Source organism: Puma concolor, chromosome B2 (assembly GCF_028749965.1).
Source record: "Puma concolor isolate L17-30 chromosome B2, mPumCon1.1.hap2, whole genome shotgun sequence".
Taxonomy (NCBI): Eukaryota; Metazoa; Chordata; class Mammalia; order Carnivora; family Felidae; genus Puma; species Puma concolor.
The window spans coordinates 145,103,410-145,126,854 of NC_141671.1; the positions used below are offsets into that span (position 1 = coordinate 145,103,410).

Here is a 23,445-nt window from a genome sequence, read left to right on the forward strand (position 1 = left end):
CCGGAAAGGCAGTCGGCTGCTTCTCCGGAGGTCGCGGAACCTGCGGTCTGTGTAACCCCGACTCTGGGCTCTCGTTCAATACAAGTCGTGGCTGCTCTCCTGACTGGTTTCCAAGTCGGAAAGAAGCGCCGACCGCAACTTGCGGCTTGCGTAATCAAAGGGCATGTTTAAAGAGCAGACCGCAACCGAGTTTCCAGGGGCGACTCCTGGGCCCACCCGAGAACACGTTAATTTAGCCGGCGCTGAGCCCTGCAAAAAGTCTTAGATGAAGGGGCGCGGCTCTACCCTCTGGGAGCAGGCTCACAATTGTGGGTGGGAGATAGAGGGTCCACGCCCAGCCGAGGCCTATGGTAGTAAGATAGACGTCCTTCCCTGGAGGAAGAGGTCAGTGCAGGGTGGAAGGCATTTCTCCAGGTCACCTTTCTAGGAGGAGGTGACTTTTGAGCTATTAGGTGAAAACAAAAAGGCTTTGACGTCGTACACATCAGGGTTCCAGCCTCTGCACGGGTCACACCCCCGCTCTGTGAACCCTGAACACATCAGCAAAGCTCAGAGCGTTTCCATCTTTAAGATGCAGATAGCAGTAGATGCCCAGTAACATTTTTGAGGAGCCCCTCCCTCCCCTGCCCGCCCCGGGTGATCATGTTAATTTCTCCCTCAATTTTACTCCCTCTCTTCTTTACTCAGTCTCTTCCTTTCATTCCATTTTCTTTCTTTTCTCCTTCATTCCTTCATTTTTCTTTTTTCTAATTGAGGTATAACCTACACATAATAACCTGCACAGAACTTAAGAGGACACGTAGGTGAACTTTTATGTATGTATGTATACACAAGAAATCAGCTCCCAGATCAAGATGTAGGACGTTTCAGTCACCCCAGTTTCCACCTGCTCCTTCCCAGCCAATGCTTATCATCCCAGAGGTAATCACTATTTGCAGTCTATTAATATATATTAATTTGCCTATTCTTAAATTTTATATAATTGCAATCAAGAAGTGTGCTTTTTTTCCCTGTCTGGTTTATTTCACCCAACATAATGTCTGTAAGATTGATGCATGGTATTGCATATATCAATAGTTTGTTTATTGTTGGGCAGTATTCTTTTGTATGAATACACTTCAATTAATTTATCCAATTCTATCATTGATGGTTAATTTGGTTGTTTTCAGTTTTGGGCTATTATGAAGAAGCTGCTGTGAACATTCTTACAGTCTTTTGGTGAATAAATGCCCTCGATTTTATTGGGTATGTAGCAGCAGGTATGTAATTTCTGTCATAGGATAGGTGTGTGTTTAGTTTTAATAGACACTGCCTAGCAGTTTCCCCAAAAGGTTGAATCAGTTTTTGAAAGTTAGTTACTTAATATCCTTGCCAACAGTTGGCATTAACAGTCTTCTAAATCCTTCGTGAGTATGTAGCAGTATTTTCTTGTGGTTTTCATTTGTATTTCCAAATGAATGATGATGTCGAGCCCCTTTTATAACTTATTAGCCATTTGGGTAACATTTTTTCATGAAAAATAGACTTGTCTGTCTTTTCCCTAGGATTCCTAGGAATGCTTTGTATTTTCTGAATATGAGTCTTTTGTTAAGCATTGTGTATCATGAATATATTCTCCTAGTCTGCCTTGTCTATTTAGTTTTTTTCTTTTAATATTTTTTAATGTTTGTTTATTTTTAAGGGAGAGAGAGAGACAGAGCACGAGCAGGGGAGGGGCAGAGAGAGAGGGAGACACAGAATCTGAAGCAGGCTCCAGGCTCTGAGCTGTCAGCACAGAACCCCACATGGGGCTCACAAACGGTGAGATCATGACTTGAGCCGAATTTGGATGCCTAACTGCTGAGCTACCCAGGCGCCTGCTATTTAGTTTTTTATGGTATCTTTATTTTACTTTTTTTAAATGAACGTACAATAACATTGAGTTTTTAAAAATTGACACTTCTGTGAGGTTTGACACGTGTAAATAGTGTAACCACCACCATAATCGGGATCCAGACTGTTCCATCACCCAGAAAACTCCCTTTGTAGTCATATCCTACTGCCACCTGTTATCTCTGGGAATCATGAATCTGTTCTTTGTTATAGTTTTGCCTTTTCCAAAATAGCATATGAATGGAATGATACAGTGAATAGCCTTTTGAGTCTGGCTTCTTTAAGTTTAAATACCCAGGAGAGCAATACTGGGTGACTTGGGAAATATATATTTAACTTTATACAAATCTGCCAAACTGTTTCCCAGAGAGAACCATTTTGTGTTCCCATCAGAAATGTCAGAGTTCCAGTTGCTCTGCATCCTTATCAGCACTTGTTATTGTCACTTTTTATTTTAGTGATTCCAATAGGAGATGGTGGTATATCATTGTGGTTTTAATGTGCCATTTTATAAAGGCTAATGATGTTGAGCATTATTTTATGGGCTTGTTTGAGATGCATTTATTCTCATTGGTGAAAGGTCTGTTCAGGCCTTTTTCCCATTAAAAGAAAAACAGGTTATTTTTTTACTATTGAATTTTGAGAATTATTTATGTATTCTGGATATAGGTCCTTTCAAAGACTTTCTTCTACTGAATTGACTTTGCATCTGTGTGAACGGTCATTGGCCATATTGTGTGCTTATTACCATCGTTCTTACATGTTTACTTTTTCCTTGTTGTCCTCAATTTACTCATCATAATTATTAAAAATTCCCTATCTGACAACTGCAAACTCTGTGTCATCTCTAAGTCAGGTTCTGATGCTCCCTTTGTCTTTTCAAACTCTATTTTTTCTTATCTTTTAACATGCCTGGTAATTTTTTGCTGAATGCTAGACATAATGTATTAGGTAAGAGGAACTGGGGTGATCAGGCTTTTAGGGTAAAGTTTTATGTTAATCTGGCCAGGAGTTGCCTACGTTTAGTTTGCTATAGTTGTAGGTACGAGAGGCTTCCTCTAGTTTCCTTATTTTTCTATGCTTCCCTGTTGTCTTTGGGTTTCCCTAAGAACTCCTTGAATAGACACTGTTTTGCAGCTAGCTCTGTCCATTGTAATCCCTGTTACTGTATCCGGAGCCCTGTGGATATGGTGGTAAGAGGTGAGGGGAGGGAGGTGTTCTGTAATCATATAATCAAATCTGTTTTTAGTGGGCCTGAGTCCTTGGGTTGTGACCTTTAGAAGCAGTTCTTAACCTTTTTTTTTCCTCTCTCCTTACCTGAGACATGAAGGCTTGAGGGGCCTAGAATTGGATAATTGCCATTCCTTCAAATCAGATAAGACTCTGGTAGTTTCCCTAAGAGGGCAGGCCTTTGTTACTTGGAGACATCTTTGGGTGTTTTTCAAAATGGTTAATTTTCCTGCCTAAAAGCATAGTGGGGCTTCTGGAGATAAAGCCCAGGAAAATGTGAGGACCCTCTAAGACTGGACCTCCAGGAGACCTGAAACCAGAAGTTGTGTTGATTAATTTTAAGTACGAAGATTTTCCAGTTATCTTTCTCTTACTGATAACTGATTTCCATGGTGGGCATAAAACGTATTTTATATTATTTCAGTTCTTTTAACTGTGTCAGGTCTTGTCTTATAACCCTGGATATCTCTCTTTTGGTCAGTGTTCCTCAGGAAGAACATATTAAACAAACTTATTCAAGTATCAATTACATTAGTTGGTTGATGGTGTTTTTCAGTTCTGTATCCTTCCGGATTTTCTGTCTACTTGTTTGGTTGATTATTGAGAGGAGTGTTGGACTTTTCACCTAGAATTCTGGATTTGTCCATTTCTCCTTCATTTTATCGATTTTTGCTGCAGGTACTTTGAAGCTCTGTTGTCAGGTGCATATATTAGAATGGCTGTGCTATCTTGGTGACCCTTTTATCATTTGCAAGGACAGTGAAGGCTACGAGGTTTTACCCCACTTGCAAGCTACTGCGTTAGCCTGCCACAGTTTCATGGATGCTGGCAGAAGACACAGGATGCTATTAGCCACGAGCAGTAGCCACACTCAGCATTTGTGCTGCTTCCTTAAGCCCCATTTCTCAGGGGATGAGGCAGCCATCGTCCAGATGGCACCCACACAGGCTGTTCCTTGAATCACAGCAGAGGATCCCTGTGATTAGGGAACCCAAATCTTTGCAATCTTCCTGACCTTTGCACCAAAGGGAGATACTATCGCTATTATCCCGGACTGGAAGCAAACTAGCCGCTGTCTTACTTGAGAGGGAAGCACTGTTTCTGTTCCCAGTGCTGTTGACTGTATACAAACATCCTTGAAAAGATAATCCAGATCCAAGACAGTCGTTGCCTCTGGGTCAGATCTGCTCACAAGGTGTTCAGAGAGTCTTTAGAGAATTGTCTTTTAGCAATAATGTCCCTCTTATCCCCGGTAATTTTTCTTGCTCTGAAGTCTACTTTGTCTGATATTAGCCTAGCCACTCCAACTTTCTTTTGGTTAGTGTTTGCATGGCACATTGGTTTCCATCTTTTCATTAAAAAGATTTTTTAATGTTTATTTGTTTTTGAGAGAGAGAGAGAGAGAGAGAGAGCGCGCGTGCGCGCGCACACAAATGGGGGAGGGGCAGGGAGAGGGAGACACAGAATCCTAAGCAGGCTCCAGGCTCTGAGCTGTCAGCACAGAGCCCATCATGGGGCTTGAACCCACAAACCAGAGATCATGACCTGAGTCAAAGTCGGATGCTCAACCAGCTGAGCCACCCAGGTGCCCCTCCATCTTTTCATTTTTAACCTACCTCTATCATTATATTTAAGATGAGGTGTTGTGTGTGTGTGTGTGTGTGTTTTGTTTTGTAGACAGCGTATTGTTTGGTCTTGTTTTTTTCCTACCCTGAAAATCTCTTATTTCCTAATTTGCATATTTAGATCAGGAGCTGGCAAATTATGCCTGTGAATCAGATCTGGTTAGCTGCCTGTTTTTGTAACTAAAGTTTTATTGAAACATCGCTGTGCTCATTCATTTATAGCTTTTCTTTGGCTGCTTTTCCTTTACAAAAGCAGAATTGAGTAGTTGCAACAGAGACCATATGACTCAGAAATCCCCAAATATTTACTCTTTGGCACTCTCTAGAAAAAATGTGCAGACCCTGGTTTAGATTACTTATGGTTTCTTCTTTTTTTAACTAAAAAAATTTTTTTTTCAGGAGAAAGATCATGAGCAGGGGAGAGGGGCAGAAAGAGAGAGAGAGAGAGAGAGAATGAATCCCAAGCAGGTTCTGTGCTTAGTGCAGGGGCCAAAGCGGGGCTCAATCCCATGAACCTGGGATCATGACCCAAGCCAAAATCCAGAGTTGGACACTCAACTGAGTGAACCACCCAGGCTCCTCTAGATTATTTGTGTTTAATGTAGTTATTGACATGTCTGGATTTAGATTATTTTTTTTTAAATTTTATTTCTTTTTGTTTTTATCCTGTTTTTCAATCTTTATTTCCTCTCTCCTGCCTTATTTTGGATTATTAGAATAATTTTTAATATTCCATATTAATTTTCTGTTGAATTTTTCATTATATGTCTTTGTATATGTTTTTAGTGGTGGCTTTAGGAATTGTAATGTACATTTCACAGTCTTAACATTTCACAGCCTAATTAGAACTAATATCACTTCAAGTCAAAGATACATCTATCTACTGTACAGATCCCTTCTTCCTTCATGTTGGAATATCTATTTATTCGGGTTTTCTTTAATCTCTCTCAGAAATGTGTTGCAGTTCTCAGTATAGAGATCTGGCAATTTTTGTTGTTGTTGTTAGATTTAATCCTAGGTATTTATAGTTTTGATACTCTTGTAAATGGTATTCAATTTTTTTATTTTCAAATTTTTGGTTGTAGATATACAGAAATATGGTTGATTTTTGTGTATTAACCTTATAGACAGTGACTTTGATGAATTTATTAATTATAATTTTATTTTAGTTTTTCTATGTTTATAATCATGTCGTCTACAAATACATATAGTTTTATTTCTCCCTGTCCAATATTTATGCCTTTTATTTCTTTTTCTTGCCTTATTGCATTATTTGAGACCTTCAGTACAATGTTGAATGGAAGTGGTGATAGTGGACACCTTCCAAGAGACTTGGAGTGATGAAGGAGATTACTCTCCAGTGTGTTCTTTTTAATTCAGAACTGTTTTTTGTTTGGCACGGTCTGTCATGGGTCCTGGGAGTGACTGAGGTTACCTTACTTATTTCCAAAGACATCAATTTAGTCTTTTGTAGGCTCCAGGGAGGCAAGAGATCGATAGATGCCCCTGATCTGTATATACCTTCGTTCAAATTAGAAACAGACACTTCTTTGGTTAGATCACTAAAAGAAAAGTTACTCTTTTCTTTGGACTGATAAAGACCTGGCCATGACATAGGGCTTGGTGAGCTGAGCCTGAGCTGGATTTCAGCCTTTCTGTCTCTTTGGCTGGGCCTTGGTGCAGCACAAACATTGTGCACTGTTTGGAGAGGAAGATAGGCCAGAGGACTGGAGAACAGAGTCAACCTGCCCTGGGGAAGTGGGTCCCAGCTCATCATTGTCAGCACTAGGAGAGGGCCCATCTTTTGATGCTTCCAAGGGATTCTGACCCCAAATCATTGATCTAAATCTCTCATACGCAACTGACATTACATACCTTACTTTGTGAAATAGTTTCAAATCCCAATTTTGGGATGTAGCATCACTCCTGTCTTGTTTCTTCAGTGTCCTCTTGCCTTCATGACTGTTATCTTCCACCTGCCCTTTCTCCTAATTAGATCATACCACCAATCAGCTTGGTCCATGTGAGAATTTGAATGTATAGGATTAGCTGCATTCATAGAAATCCAAGGAGGCAGTGACTTGGGTGTGGAGGGTGAAATCAGAGAAGCTCTCACTCCCTTCTGCTGATAGCCTATTTACCTCTTCTGCTCCTACCAGATTGTATTTACCTGGGGGCATGCGTTTCTTTACCTGTCTTTTGTTAAGGGCATTTAAGAACTTTCTGTTACAAAATATAAATGAACCTAGAAGGAAAAAGTCATTATAGGTCTTAATACCATTCTGTGATTCATTAATACAGTATTGTGTATTCATCACCTAGCTTTCTAATGACCCAATCAATATAGTTAAGTTTTGTTGGTGAGAGCAAGTGGAGAGGTGTAAAAAGCCATATGAAATTGGCCATGGGGTTTGAAATTGGCTATGGTTGAAACTGCCAGGGGAGTTTCTTCATCTAGAAAATAAGGTTGTGTATATCAGATGTTCTTTTCCAACTCCAATATCCAGTATTCTCAGCATTATCTTCAGAATAGTGGGAGGAAGGTAGATGAAAAGCTAAGCAGGGATCTAACCAAATATGTGGTTACCTGGTACGGTTGGGATCCACCCACCACACCGTGTGCTCAGTAAAGGAAGCCAGGCTTCTTGAGTTCCTTCCTGTTTACTCCTCCTTCCCAGAGGTCCGAGAGACTCCACCCTTAGCCCTTTGGGAATTTGCATCTTTTGCCTTCATCTAAAGTCCTGGCAGTGAGCCAGTGTGGGGGAGAGGTGTTGACGCTGATGGCAACCTGTCATAAGGGATTAAAGACCCTTCTCCATGCTCTGCAATACCCTGGGCCACATGCCAGTCCTGCAGCTCCACATCATTTTTATAACTATGGATTCTATCTTTTCCTGCACTAGGCTATAAACTTCCGGAGCAGATGTTATCTCTCTTATCCATCTTTTTCCTTTCTGTCTTTTGCACGGGGCCTGCTACATAGTAAATGCTCAATTGATGAGCAGTGAATGAATGAATGGGAAGGAGGCAAGAGAGTGAATCAAATTTCCCTAGGTTTATATGTCAGCACTGACTGATTCTTTCCTGCTTGGGACCCTTCACATCCAGTTAGGCACTAAAATCCAATGATTCTTATTTTGCAATGTCTGTTTTTATGACTGCTTCCCTAAGTCCTCCCTCTTCTGGGAGGTTAGCCTCCAGCCCAGCTTCTTCCTCGCCACTTCTCCCTTCCTTATCTATCCCACATATATCTATCTGCCTAAAGTACATTTCCAGCTTATCACTGGGCTGCTCAGAGTAAAATCCAAATTAATCAGCTGCTCTCCTAGATCCTACCCTCCCTTCCGTCCTATCATTAAATGTGGCTTGAGCTTCTATCTGGCCTCTGGGGAGGAGCTCCACCTAAATTCTCTGCTCCAGCTAGATGGGGTTTCATCATAGTCCTGCCTCCAAGCCCTTGCAAACTATCTCCTTGCCTGTTCCAACCAGGTGCACCTTTCTAGGACTTGGTAAACCCACCTCCTGCAAAGAAGCCCCTTGGGCATCCCAGGTCACCTCAGACTTGCTTTTCAGAAGCACATAATCACCAAACAGAGTGTAGAATGGGGTTATGTCAACATTGACATGATTTTATGTTTTTTTAATTTATTTTTTGAGAGAGAGAGAGAGAGAGACAGTGTGTGTGAGTGGGGGAGGGGCAGAGAGAGAGGGGGTCAGAGGATCCGAGGCTGGCTCTGCTGACAACAGCAAGCCTGATGTGGGGCACAGATTCGCAAACCCATGAGATCATGACCTGAGCGGGAAGCGACTGAGCGCCCCAAACACCCTAATATCTACGTGATTTTAAATTGTGGCAACAACACCCCACAACAACCAGGCTATCCGGGTCAGGAACAGAGAAGTAAGAACAATAAGTGGGGAATGGAGTTGGATCAGGGTCTTTGAGTGGCAGAGTGGGCGGAGCTTGTATGGGCTGACCTTAAAGGCATCACAGAGACTTCCTGTGCCATCCTTAAGACACCTGTGCAGCAGTTGACTTTTTTGCAGAAATCTCCAGAGAATGTCTCCTTAGATTCTGAGCATCCTGAGCGGTCTCCAAATGCTTTTAAAGAGTCTGTAGAGCCTTTCCTGGGAACAGGTGTTGAAAGGGAGAAAGCATGGAAAGCCGGGAAAGCTGGCTTCACAGCTCTGTGCCAGGATCCATGCTGTGTGTAGTGCTGGAGTAATGCACAGTCTGATCATTTGTGTGCCAGACAACATTTTTTCTTGGCTCTATCTTTAGTAATTTGTTATCGAGAAAAAGACTCCCAGCAAAATCATGTTTCTTGCACAATCCTAAAGGTGATAAATTGCCCAGGATGATCAGACACCAGAGTGGGTGGACCTGAGATCAAGATCAGGGCACATTGACGTTTGATCAAAATTGAACAGGACCTTTTGGGAACTGAAACATATTATCCACTTCCTACTGTGGCATGTTGTTTAAGTACTGGAAAGCACAAACAAAACACCCTCTTCTTTTTATTGCAAAAAATAACGTACATTTGCTGAACAAAATTAGATAATACAGACCAGCAAAAAATTAAAATCATCCATAACTCTGTTTTAGTGCACATCACCGAAATCTTTTATGCTCCTTGCCTCCCTCCCTCTCTCCCTCTCTCCTTCTCTCCTTCCTTTACCCTTCCTTCCTCCCTCCCTCCCTCCCTCCCTCCCTCCCTCCCTCCCTCCCTCCCTCCCTCCCTCCCTTCCTTCCTTCCTTCCTTCCTTCCTTCCTTCCTTCCTTCCTTCCTTCCTTTGCAATGGGAGGTGTTTAACCACCGTGCCTGCTTGGTAATTCCTAGAATTAGACCCCTTTCAGTGTCTGTGCTCCCCACCTCTCATCCTCAACCCCCTCCTCTCCTGGGGCACATCCTCCTTCTCTCTGCCTTTTTCTTGCCCTGAGGATTTCAGCTGGGGTCATCTGCATGGGTAGGGGCAGAGACCAGGGCAAACCTCAGCATGAAGATGGGCATATCCAATGGCTAAGGAAGGTTCTAACTGGTCTCTACAGGCACGGCAGCTGGTATAGCTCTAGGGGCAGCTCGGGGAGGAGTGTGGCCTGACAGAAGCCACTGCCACACAGACTGTCTCTTTGTCACACCTCTCTCCATACAGTCAACACGTGACTGACCATAGGCTCCAGTGTGCGGTAGTGGTGTTTGGGGGCAGGGATGCACTGGCAGAAAGATTTACTTCTTCACGTTTTAACACACAGACAATAAGGTGCACGAAACACACTTGTCTTAAGCGCATAGCTCAATACAGTTTTACATTTGTGGGTACCTGTATGACTACATTTGAGCTCAAGGTAGGAAACATTTCCAGCACAGAAATGTCTCTATGTTCGTTTCCAGTCAATATCCATTTTTCCCTGACTCCTCTCCTCCCTGGACACAAAAAGGCAAACATGATTTGGGCTTCTTTTAAGATGAAGTTTTTATATCTGACTCCTTTTGTTCAAAATAATGTCTGAGATGCATATTGTTTGCAGATATGTTGAAAATCTTATCAGCTTCTTATTTTGCCAAAAAGGAATCATCTTGTGCATATTGTTTGTCACTGGTCTCCCCATTTAGCACATTGGCAACAGTTTCCCTGGTCTTTAGCATTCTTGTGCTGCGGATTTTTCAAAGTCCGGATGATGTTCTGTATGATGTATGTGCCGTAATTTATTTGGCTGGCCCTCCATTGTTCCACAGGAGATCATGTCCTTTTTAAAAAATTACAGACAATAATTCATTGGACACTCTTGCAATTAAGTCTTTGTGCACCTACTTAATTATTCCTCGAGGATAAACTCAGAAGTAGAATCACTCTGTCAAAGGTTGTATACATTTTTAAAGCTCTGTTATCCAGAAAGGTTGTACTAATTTTCCATTAGCAGCAGCAGTGAATGAGAGGGCCTCTGTCTCCTCAAATCTTTACCATCCCGGGCATTTTATTTTGAATAGTTGCCAATATATAGGTGAAATGGACCTTTTTGAAAAGTAATTTAAAAAATTTAAAGTATCTCATTTTAATTTGCATTTCTTCAATCACAAATGTGGTCAAACCCTTGTGTATTTATTAACCTCCTCTTCTGTCTTGAGACTCTTGATGTCTGTCAGGCAGGGCTCAGCTGTAGATAACAGAAACCACTCTTTCTATTGTTTTCCTTTCTTTTTTTTCTTAATGTTTATTTCTGAGAGAAGGGAGAGAGAGCATGAGCAGGGGGAGGGGCAAAGAGAGAGGAGAGAGAGAATCCTAAGCAGGCTGCGTGTTGTCAGCACAGAGCCCCACGCGGGCTCAAACCCACAAACTGTGAGATCATGACCTGAGTTGAAGTCACACACTTATCCCACTGAGCCACCCAGGTGCCCCAGCACTCCTTCTAGGTTAAGGAGGAAGAGCTAGACAAAGGGAATTAGCTTCTTACAGAATCCCTGGAAGGGCTGGAGGAGCAGGAATCCTGCGCTAGGCTTCTAGAAATGACTCTGAGAATGAAGCTTTGCGTCCTGTTCCCAACACACACCACGCTGTGAACTAGGCCGGAACCACTGCTAATTCTGCCATCGGAACAGACAACAGCAACAAAGTGAAAACAACCCAAGTCACAAAATACCTATAAATGCTCAGTTAATGCAACAAACATCCTATTAAGTGTATATGAGGTCAGGAGGAGGTCGTGGAGACTCCCTGGGGCCACAAATGGAAAGGGAGCAGGAAACGGGCATTGCAATCAAACGCTAAGGCCTTGCGCGGGTGCTTAGTCTGGTAACCTAGGTGCTTGGATGGTATGTGGGTTTGGGAGCCTGTGCCTCGTTAGGGAGATGAAACTGAGGGTTCGAAGACCCCCCCCCCCACAAAGGGCTATGTCCCTGGGAAAGAATGGACTGAATTAAAAAAAAAAAATCTGACTTTTAGCAAAGAGAAATAACGAAATTTGTCTTTGCCCATGCTGGGCGGGGCGGGGTTGGGGGGGTGCGGAGGCAGGGTGTCCTGGGGCGGGGAAGGAGCTGCTGAGAATTCATAACCATACATTGCCACTTGTATGGGTTTTGGGCTTGAGGTTTGAATCTACACTGAGTTGGTAACAATTTAGGATATGTCACAGAGGCTGTGCAGATCTTTCTGGGGAGACATAGCCTCAATCTAGGCCTTATAGGAAAACTCCAGCTGAATATACTCTTTCACTCCAAAATTAAAAAGATGAAGAAACAACCTACCATAAATTAAAATTAACAGAAACTCCTAAAAACTTATGATTCTGGATTTATCAAATGCAGAATATAAAACAAGAATGTCTAAAATGTTTCATTAAATTTAAAATACACACAAGAGGAGTGCCTGAGTGGCTCAGTCGGTTAAGTGACCAACTCTTGATTTCTGCTCAGGTCATGATCTCTCTGTTGCTGAGTTTGAGCCCTGCATCAGGCTCTGCACTGATAGCTACCAGCGCAGAGCCTGCTTGAGATGCTCTCTCTCCTTTTCTCTCTGCCCCTCTTCTGCTTGCGATCTCTCTCTCTCAAAATAAATAGACATTTTGGGGCGCCTGGGTGGCGCAGTCGGTTAAGCGTCCGACTTCAGCCAGGTCATGATCTCGCGGTCCGTGAGTTCGAGCCCCGCGTCAGGCTCTGGGCTGATGGCTCAGAGCCTGGAGTCTGTTTCCAATTCTGTGTCTCCCTCTCTCTCTGCCCCTCCCCCGTTCATGCTCTGTCTCTCTCTGTCCCAAAAATAAATAAACATTGAAAAAAAAATTTTTTTTTTTAAATAAATAGACATTTTAAAAAATTTAAAAATATAAAATAAAAATAAAATGAACTATACACAAGAAAGGAACAAGAGATACTATATAATATAATAGTATAATATGCATGCCAAAAAGTACACAAATTATAAGTGTACAGCTTGGTGAAATTTCACAATCTGAACATCCCCCATATTTCCTGTAAGTCATTACTCATACCTCTCCTAAGGATAACTACTATCCTGACTTCTAATAGCACAGATTAGTTTTAGGCTGATTTGAAAAAGCACCAAATAAAATAAGAGCTTGAAAGTATAGTCAATGAAATTCAAAAAACAAATCACCAAATGCATTAAATAGATTTGATATATCTAAAGAAAGATTTAGGGAATTAATCGAATTAGAGCTGAAGAATTTTCCAGAACACAGCACAGAGAAACAAAATAATGGAGAAAAGGCAGGAGTTACCAGATATGTTTCCAATAAAACTTGCAGAAGAACAGTGGAGAGAACAGGTAAAAGGTGTTTTTTTTTCAACAAGAGAATTTCTGGGAATTTTTCATAATTGCTAAAAGCTATGAGTCTTTAGATTCATGAATAATAGCGAGTCCCAAGCAGAATAAATAAAACAAACACCTTGACTCAGCACCATGGTACAGAGATCACTGAAGAAAACCAGAACCACATGCAGCCACAGAAAAGACAGGTGCCTTATGAAGGCAGAGCAGTGAGTTCAACACCAGATTCCTCAAAGGTGACAGTGGAAGTGGAGGCAGGAGAGGGGCGGTGCCTTCCAAATGCAGAGACACAGTAGTAGCTGGTAAATAGAATTATACGTTTGGCTAATTTATCCTTCAAGAATGTGGGTGCAAAGAAGATGTTTTCAGACCTCCCCCCCAACACCCCCACAAACAAAACAGACAAATACAAAAACAACAAACAAAGGCAGCAAAAACTATTGAGCATTTACTGCCTGCACAGCTTCACTGAGAGAACTTCTAAAGCATGTGATCCACAAGAAGGAAAATAATTCCAGAAGGAAGTTCTTAAATGCAAGAAGCAAAACTGAGTGAACAAAACTGGTAAGCATATGTGAAGGTCTTTGTAACTCAGCCTACAATAGGATCTGATTTGGGAGTTAAAAGACAAGGTCAGATTAAAATCCTGGATCACAAAAACATGTGTGATGGGAGAGGAAAATTAGACTTCAGATATTTTAAAGTCCCCATATTTTTGGGAAGAATAGCCTAGATAGTTATTAGTTCTATGCTTTGTTAATTATGAATGTTAGAAATCAAAGGCTGAGCACTAAAAGAATAGAATTTGAGCAGTGTTCCTCAAAGTGTGCTCCCTGGGCCAGTATTATCAGCAGCACAGAGAAACATTTTTTAGAAATGAAAATTATTGGGTTCTGTCCCAGAAATCTAAATCAGAAATGCTCATTTGGAGACCAGCAATCTGTGTTTTAACAAGGTCTTCAGGTGATTCTGATGCCACTAACATTTGAGAACCATGGAATTAACTATATACGTTTGAACCCAGTGGAGGGAAAACAACTAAGTCAAACTTCTTTTTTTTTTTTTTTTAATGCTTATTTATTTTTGAGAGAGCATGAGAGGGGAGGGGCAGAGAGAGAACGGGACAGAGGATCTGAAGCTGGCTCTGTTCTGACAGCAGAGAGGTCCATGCTGGGCTCGAACCCACGAACTGTGAGATCATGACCTGACCCGAACCAAAATGGACACTTAACTGACTGAGCCACCCAGATACCCACTAAGTCAAACTTCTTAATCCAAAATAAGGTAGAGAAGGAGAAAAAAAAAATGGTAGCATAAAATGAGCAGGGGAAAGAGCAAAGTAGAAACAATCCCAAGTATATCAATACTAATACTAGTACTACTAATAAAAAATATTGATAGACCAAATTTGCCTCTTAAGACAGAATTTTAGATTGATTTTTGACAAATCCATATGCTGTTTATAAGAGACATCAAAAAATTGAAAGTAAAAAAATGAAAAAATATATGCAAGGAAAATAGGAAAACATGATTTCACAAAGTTGTCCATTCTCTCTAAATCTATCTATAAATTCAATTCTAATTGAATCCTAATAAAATTATAAACCAGGGGCGCCTGGGTGGCTCAGTTTGTTGGGCTTCCAACTTCGGCTCAGGTCATGATCGCACGGTTCGTGGGTTCTTAGCCCCACGTCGGGCTCTGTGCTGACAGCTCAGAGCCTGGAGCTTGCTTCGGATTCTGTGCCTCTCTCTTTCTGCCCCTCCCCCACTCGCGCTCTGTCTCTCTCTCTCAAAAATAACATTAAAAAAAATTCTAAACCAGGGTTTTCTGGGATCTTGACAAGCTGACTTTATAATTTTATAGAAAAACAAAGTGCCAGGATAACTAGATTAGAAGAAACACAGGTTTAGCATTGGTTACTAGGACTAAGTTGTCCAGAGTGGCATTGGTGAAGACACAGACAAGTAGATGAATGGTGTAGAGTGGAAAGCACAGAAAAATACCCATGTGTACATGGAAATTTGATAAACCTCCAAAGGCGTGGAAGATCAGTGGGGAAAGAATGGTGTGCAGACAATTGGTTAATCAGATGGGAAAAAATAAGATTGAATCTTCAGAGGCGCCTGGCTGGCTCAGTCAGAAGAGCATGCGACTCTTGATCTCAGGACTGTGAGTTTGAGCCCCATGTTGGGGGTAGAAGTTACTTAAAAATAAAATCTTTAAAAAAAGGGTAATATATTTTACACATATTAAAAAAAAAAGATGGAATCTTCACATCTTCACATTATAAATAAAAATCAGTCCCACGGTAGATTAAAGATCCTAATAGGAAAGACAAAAATTTCCACCTTTAATGGGGCGCCTGGGTGGCACAGTCGGTTAATCGTCCGACTTCAGCCAGGTCACGATCTCGCGGTCCGTGAGTTCGAGCCCCGCGTCGGGCTCTGGGCTGATGGCTCAGAGCCTGGAGCCTGTTTCCGATTCTGTGCCTCCCTCTCTCTCTGCCCCTCCCCCGTTCATGCTCTGTCTCTCTCTGTCCCCAAAATAAATAAACGTTGAAAAAAAAAATTTCCACCTTTAAGAAAAAATGGTAAGACTTCTTACAAATCACACACAAAAAAAGCATAAATAACAAGATTGAGAACTTCCTGGTATTAAATTTCAAAACTTCATCACATGACAAAATTCAGGAATAAAAAGATAAGTCATCGACTCTGAGAAGTTACGTGCAACGTATTTTATCTACAAGTACCAGCAGCAAAAGGTTAATAGACAGGATACATGCAGAACTGTTAATCAGGAAGATGAACAACCCAGTGGAAAAAGACAGGCAATTCGCTCAAGACAAAAACAAAATGGAAAATTAATAGAAAAAGTTCCTGGTAATCAGGCAAAAGAACATTAAAACCGCAATGAAATATTTTATACCCTTCAGATCGATGAAAATTCCAACTGTCGATGGGCATCAACTACTGGTGTGGATGAGATGCAAACGGTCCAGAATGTAATCTGGTGACCACTTGGTAGAGTAATATTTAAATATGTAACCAATTGAAAAAATACAGAGATGACGAGATCCCAGTAAATCTTCACTTAGGTACATACCCTAGACAAGCCCTTGCACATGACAAGGAGACATGTACAGGACTATCTAAAATATCACTCTTTTGCAATGGAAAATTGCAAACATGAAATTACCATCATCTGGAGAATGGATAAATAGTGGAATACTGAATGGATAAATCTCACAATACTGCGTGGAAATGTAAACTGCAGAAGAATACATACTGTGTATACCAGTCCCAGTCTTCGACTGGGGAATATGGGACCCCCGTCCTGGGTCCCCCTGTCTAGGAGTCCCTGTACTTTCGATCACTTTCCTTGGCATGGTTTACCTCCCCCACCAGTGCCTGGGACTGGGGCTGCCTGCCCTCTGGGCAGGGAGGTCAGCGCTTGGACAGAGACCTGCGTGGATCTCTGTCCTCACACCCCCCCTGCACAGCACACGTTGTTGCTCAGATGTCAGAGGAGCTCTGGACTGTGCCTTTCTGTGCCAAGCCAGGTTCCAGCAAGGGCTGTCAGCAGACCGTTCCAGCTGGCTGCTGCCCTTTCTCTTTCAAGGCGCAGAGCAAGACGGGGCTGCCAGCGTGGTGCTGACACACGAATATGGGCAACTCAAATTATTTATGTAGACAGGGCCCCTGCAGAATTCAATTCAAGGTGGGAGTTGCTTCTTGAAGGGAGAGAATTAGGTTAGGGTTAGAATTACGTTGGGAACTCGTCTTGAAATGTTTTATTCCTTGAGCTGTGTGGTGGAGGATAAAAGGCACTGATTGCATTACTTTTTATGCCTTTGTGTATGTTTGAAATATTTCATAAAATTTAAAAAAAAAGGGGAAGAAAGAAAAGTCACTTAAGCCCCTCTCTGCCTGTGTGGGGGATGGGTCAGCTGGGCTTCCGTGGTGACTGCGGTGGGAGGGGGCGGGGGAAGAGCATGCGCCCCTCTGCACTTCCCCCCATCCCTGCAGCTCCCGGTGCCGGCGGTCTCCTGTGGCCTTTCAGGGCTGTGTTAGCCCCTTCACCAGCACATACTTGCCGAACACTTAAGTCTTGCAAATGGAAAGAAAATTCCACGGCAAGTTAAAAGTCATCCCAAGTTTGAGTCTTGGACAAGACTGGTGAAAAATGGTTTTTCATCGAATTCAATCCAGCCATAGGCACTTGTACTGCGTTGAGACGCATCTTAAGTATTGAGATACAGGAGTTTTCATTTGGTGATTCTTCCCAGTGTCTCAGGACAGGGAGGAAATCTCCTGAGGTAAAAAAGCCACGCTGGGAAACGGGCCCCTTGCTAAGTTCCCTCCTGGAAGCGGCGCCTCCCCGTGTGGGACGCTTTTTCTCCTAAGTGAGGTTTCAGTTCCAAGCCAGACCAGTTCTGCAGCATGCTTTTGTACCTTTCCAGAGACCGATCTGAATCAGCTTGCCAAGGCTTTAAAACCCACTGGATTCTTTCGTTACTTAAAAAGCCTCTTTCTCTGGAAAGCCTTTGAGCGAATCATAAAATTAACATCTAAAAGACTTAGCAGCCACTGAACCCGGAAGGCTGTGGGCTTGATAGGCCGCGCGGTAACAGACCTTCCTAAGGGCAGTTGGGCTCGGGAGGCAGCTTTGCAGGTGGAAAGAAGGCGGCTGCTCGGAGGTGGAGGTGCCCAGGCCCGGGAGGCGGTGGGGGGAGGGAGCAGTAGTACCCTAGGCCGGAGCCCCAACCCTCCCGGCCCTCCCCCTGCCCCCTCACTGTTCCAGTGCACAGTTGATTAGCGGGCACCCCGCCCCCCTCCCTGTTCATCCTTTCTCTGGCTCGGTTCTAAGCAGACATCAACAAATGTTTAAACAAAGCAGGAGGGAAGCCAATTTTAGTTACTTTCACTTCCCCGCATTTTTTTTTTTTATTGCTTCAGTTAGGTGTAACAAATTTTTTAATTTACATTTTCAATTCTATTTTAGACCAGTTCTCTAAACTGTTAGACTGTAGACATTTTCTTTTTAATGAAAAAGAAAAGATTGACTTGGGTGTTGATTAATCGGGGCTTGGTTTAGCATTCAAGAACATTGTGCTGCCGTTTCCCACTTCTTTGTTTTTTTGCCCCAGATTTTTCTTTACCTCTTTTGTCTCCTGTATCTTTCCAGTTCTGTGGACTTCTCTGAGGGGAAGAGGGCTCTGAGGATTGAAGAAAGAAAAGCTCTTCTTTAGTCATTTATTACTCACAGGACTTCTGATGATTGAGTTTTCTTGCATATTTGGCCCCTCTACGTCTACCTTTAGAAATTCAGGTAACCCCGATGAGGGGGGTGGGTGGAGAGAATAAATCACGTTTCTCTTTTCCCTGACTTTGTGATGGATCGTGGTCTCCGTGTAACAGTCCTGCCAAAACCTGCAGTTTAGAAAGTGAAGGAGGTGGAGAGGAGCCAGGCTAGCCTGGGGGGTCGGGTGGGGTGGGGTGGGGTGGGGTTCTAGAAGGTAGGTAGCTATTCATTTTTGGGTGTGCATTTTGTCAAGAGTAGCTGCTTTCTAAAGACTAACACTGCAGCTCAAGGGTCTGGAGGATGAGATTTGTGAATCTGAAAGATGTTTCAAAGGCAAAAATGCATTGCTCATGCAGTGTGTCTACAGAGAATGTCTTCCTTGGACAGATGGAAGTCCTCCAGGCGAGGCAGACCCCTGGTTCCTGCCCTCAGTGGCACATCTCTGCCAGCCTGTCCAATGAAAGGGACAAACAACGCTGGTTATGGTTCACTGTATTGGGGCACCAGGGTGAGCTCCACGCTGGGTTATATCCGGTGGCCTGGGTGCCCAGGGAAGGGGGCATCTTCCTCTTTCAAGTCTTCCTTGAGATTCAGGTACATTGGAAAACTCACTCCCAAAAACTTCTGGGACGTTGTTAAGGGGATGAGATGGATATTGGGAGGTTACCCAACAACCTTTTAACTTTCTGCATTCTAATATTTTCCTGTAATGTGCGACGCAATCTCCTGACTTCAACTGTTGTGTTGTGATATCACACTTGTATGGGCTGCATAGCCTCCCTCGGTGGACAGTGGCAGTGCGAGCCCATGTCCCCTGTCACTTCTAGGCTAGCTCTTCTCTTTCTACTGTGGGTTAAACTGTTAATGTTGGTCATTTTTTTTTTTTAAATTATTTATTATTTTTTAAGTCAACTCTACCTCCAAGGTGGGGCTCAAACTCATGACTCCAAGATCAAGAGTCACATAAAAAAAAAAAAAAAAAAAAGTCACATGCTCTCCTGCGGGAGCCAGCCAGGTTGCTCGGATATTGGTCACTTCTAGTGCCGCCTTTCACAAACCCCACCCTGCTGTTTTGGGAATTTGTCCTGCTCTTCACATTGTCCTGTCTTTTCTTCAGTCGTGGCTCCTTCAGTTGGGGCAGAAAAAGGCTGCCATTTTATAGACATTGCCGGCTGGTGATGGCCCTTCTGGTCTTCCGGGGAGAGGACTATCTATAAGGGGGTACGCGTCTGGCTCCTCTGACTCTTTTTCAAGTAGGCCTGGCCCTTGGGCCTGCCAGCCTAGGTTAGCTTAGCCAGCAACCCCCTCCCCTGCAGTGATGCGTGGAGTCCTGTGTGACCAGATTCCTCACCCCCCAGCCCCCAGGCAATGGATGCCTGCTCACCTAGCCTGCCTTCAGCAAGGATCCGGTTGGCTCCTTTTAACCAAATCTTCCTCACTTCTGATGTTTCCACCTGGTCAGCTTTCCATCCACGGACCCCCACTGGCCCTTGGCTATAAATCCCCACTTTTCTTGTTGTATTACTGCAAAAGCCCATTGCAGCGATCCCCACACATATTGAGATGGTCCCTAACAAAGTCCATCTTATCACTTTATCGAGTATCAGAATGATTTTTTTTTTTCCTTAACGCTTGGACAAATCAGTTGCTGCGTGCCATGTGCGATGGGCAAGTTCGTGGTTGCTGGTACTTAGGCCTTCCTGTGCTTTGCCATCAGAGGAGTCATATTTGTGTGTAAATGACAGGATAAGCTACTGAGACATTATGTTTTGTCTTGTCTTTTGGGAAATCTGAGAGTTCCTTTTCCGATTCCCAGATAGGAATATGTAATTGTTCCTTTTCCTGTTCTCAGAAAGGCAGCCAAGCGTTTATGTCCTAAGGCCTGGATCAAGAATTGTAAAATTCAATTCTCACAAGTAGGTAATGTAAGTTTGTGACGTAGCCCCAGTGCGGCAATAGAGAGTGGTGGAGATTGTGGCAAGCAGGGAACTCTTGTCCCAAAGAAAGCCATTAGTCAGCTCCCACCAGCCATGGCATGTGCGAATGTGCACCTGCTATTTCCAGAGCACCTGACTTTTATTTTTACCTTTTTGTTTAAAAAATTTTTTTTTATTTGGGGCTCCTGGGTGGCTCAGTCAGTTAAGCGTCTGACTTCAGCTCAGGTCACGATCTCATGGTTTGTGAGTTCAAGCCCCGCGTCGGGCTCTGCGCTGACAGCTCTGAGCCTGGAGCCTGCTTCAGATTCTGTGTGTCCTTCGATCTCTGCCCCTCACCCACGTGCATTCTGTCTGTCTGTCTGTCTGTCTCTCTCAAAAATAAATAAACATTAATTTTTTTTTATTTTATTTTAGAGATAGAGAGTGTGCGAGCAGGGGAAAAGGGCAGAGAGAGAGGAGAATCCCACAGGACTCTAGCCCATGACCCTGGGATCATGACCTGAGCTGAAATCAAGAGTTGGATGCTCAACCGACTCAGCTACCCAGGCACCCCACTATTACCAGAGCACCTGATTTTTATTTTTTTTTTTTATTTTTTTTTTTTCAACGTTTATTTATTTTTGGGACAGAGAGAGACAGAGCATGAACGGGGGAGGGGCAGAGAGAGAGGGAGACACAGAATCGGAAACAGGCTCCAGGCTCTGAGCCATCAGCCCAGAGCCCGACGCGGGGCTCGAACTCATGGACCGCGAGATCGTGACCTGGCTGAAGTCGGCCGCTTAACCGACTGCGCCACCCAGGCGCCCCAAGAGCACCTGATTTTTAAATAGAAAATAGGAAGCTGGATATCTACATGAAAATTCTAGGTTTTTTTAAGTGTTGGCAAGTAACAAAAGCAAACAAACACAGTAGGGACAAAACACCCCAAAATTTTGCTTTCGGGCATGTGGTTTGTAATATCTTGTTACCCCTCTAGTTGAGGGAGGGCAGTTAGGAGGCTGAAATTGCTCCCACACCTCCTCCAGCGCGAGTACAGAGGAAGAAGGCTGCTTCTTGGACAGGAAGAGGAGGGGTGGGCAGCGGGGGGTGGCTTGAGTTTAGGCCCATAGGAGTTTCCAAAACTATGCCCTGCATATCCACAGGGTGTTGGATGGGTCCCCTGAGTCACGTGCCCTTGGAGAGTAGCCAGCCTGACCTGCAAGCCTTGGCTTAGATCTTCATGCTGATCCTCAGTCAGAAAGGAGCATGTGCAACCGGCCTTCATGACGTCCACGTGGCCTTTTTTCCAGTTCTCTGGACTCCTGGGGCCCAGGGGTTCCTGCACGAGCCTAGAGGCTCAGAGAGAGGGGAATCCCCAAAGCACAGCTCAGGCAGGATTTTCTGCGAGGTTGGTGGTTCAAGGCCAAGACATATTTAATTGGTTTAGAAAATAGAGATGCAAATACATGCCAGGTATCTTTGTATGCCAGTGTGTGTGTGCATAATATCTCTTGTTTGGGACCCAGCTTGGAACCCTGAGAGTTTTGAAGATGTGGCTGCCTGAGAGTCAAGGCTTCACTCTGCAAAGATTTCCTCCTCCTTTAAAACTACCTGTAGGGGCAGCTGGGTGGCTCCGTGGGTTGAGTGTCTGACTCGATTTCAGCTCGGGTCATGATCTCATGGTCATGGGTTCGAGCCCCGTGTCAGGCTCTGTGCTGACAGCTTGGAGCCTGCTTGGGATTCTTTCTCTCTCCCTCTCTCTCTGCCCCTCCCCTGTTCATGCTCTCTCTCAAAAATAAATAAACATTAATAAATTAAAAAATCTACCTGTAGTTGTTAGAAATGCTAGGGACGTCCATATCACTTTCTGCATGTGAGCAGAACTTAGGAAACCAGGCAGGTGCCTCCTCGTCCTGTGCAAACACATTGCTGACTTACCTGCCCTCTGCTACCTGAGCCACCAAGTTTTCATTGCTCTGTCATTTATCTTATAATACTTCATCTCCCCCAGCTGAGTCTCTTCTTAAGAATTTCGGATGTTTAAAATGGAATTTAGTGATGTTTTCACACCAAAATCTTCTTTATTTGGAATTTTGGGAACTTTGGGAGCAGAGGTTGTTTGGTTATAAGGCTTTTATTAACTTCCTCTGCACACTCAGAACCTTTTGCGATGGGAATGAATTTGCAGTAACTTGTGTCCGCGGTGAAGGCTAACATGTGATTCTCCAAAAATCCTGTTTATATGGAGAATAAACGAGGTGCAGAACACTGTGTCCCATCCGTGAAACAAAATGTACATTTCCTAGGAGGAGGCACATCTCTCATTTTCAAAGCCTGAGCGGATGGTTCTGGAATGGTAATTCCAGCTGTTTGAATTTAGGGCCCTGGAAAGGTTCCTCCGAAGGCAATTCAAGGGCGTTGCCTCTTAGTGGCTGCGGTTGTTCTCCTGAGATGTAGCAATTAAAGAAGGGCCAGGAATGTCTGACTTTTCTTGAATTGTGAGTTTCAGAGTTTACCTTCATTTGAGTCCTTATGTTTGTGACTGCATTTTAGGAACTGAATATGCCAGGGATGGAATAGTGTGTTGACCTGTGCCTTTGGCACTTGCTTGTGGCCTTTCTTACTGGATCGCCCCATCGCAGCCTTGACTGTTCAGCTCAATTCATTACTTATTTGACATGAAACATTGTCAGTGAGTCTAATGGAAAATTCCGCTAAAGAAGGAAAAAACATCTCAAATATGGAACAGCGAGCTATTGATTAAAGCTGCCATGTGCCCTCAGAGCTCCTTTCTTCGATAATGCCTAAAACAGATCAAGGTTAACATGGTAAGCTCCACGCAGGCTGCCTTTCCGGCATTTTCACTTGCCATTTGGGAACAACCTGGCCCCTTGCTCAACGTCTATATTGTCATCCAGGTGAATCACCCCTTTTGCCTTTGTGTTATTTTTTATAGGGTGTTACCTCTTAACAGTCCAAATGTCGGGCTGGCTTTAAGTACAGAGGTGATGGACTAATGTCCCAACTGCCTCACGTGGACCACACAGGTGACCCCGAGGACTGCGGGCTGGGACAAGGCAGTCACTCTCACCAAGATGCCACCTGGGTCTCTGACCTTGTGAGTACAAGCGGAGGGAGTTGTGAGGTGACAGAATCCAGCATTCTTCTTTCATGTAATAATTGCATACAATTTCTGCAAATTCATGGGATC

General features: G+C 43.4%; 1 long non-coding RNA gene across 1 annotated transcript in view; it reads left to right on the forward strand.

Moving 5' to 3' along the window:
* The first annotated feature begins 288 nt into the window (after positions 1-288).
* LOC147581341 (uncharacterized) overlaps positions 289-23,445 on the forward strand; it is a 47,750-nt gene continuing 24,593 nt past the window's right edge. The window contains exons 1-4 of the long non-coding RNA XR_015251688.1: positions 289-921; positions 1,170-1,245; positions 22,788-23,062; positions 23,191-23,352. This is a non-coding gene — a long non-coding RNA (uncharacterized LOC147581341). The remainder of the gene's footprint in view (positions 922-1,169; positions 1,246-22,787; positions 23,063-23,190; positions 23,353-23,445) is intronic.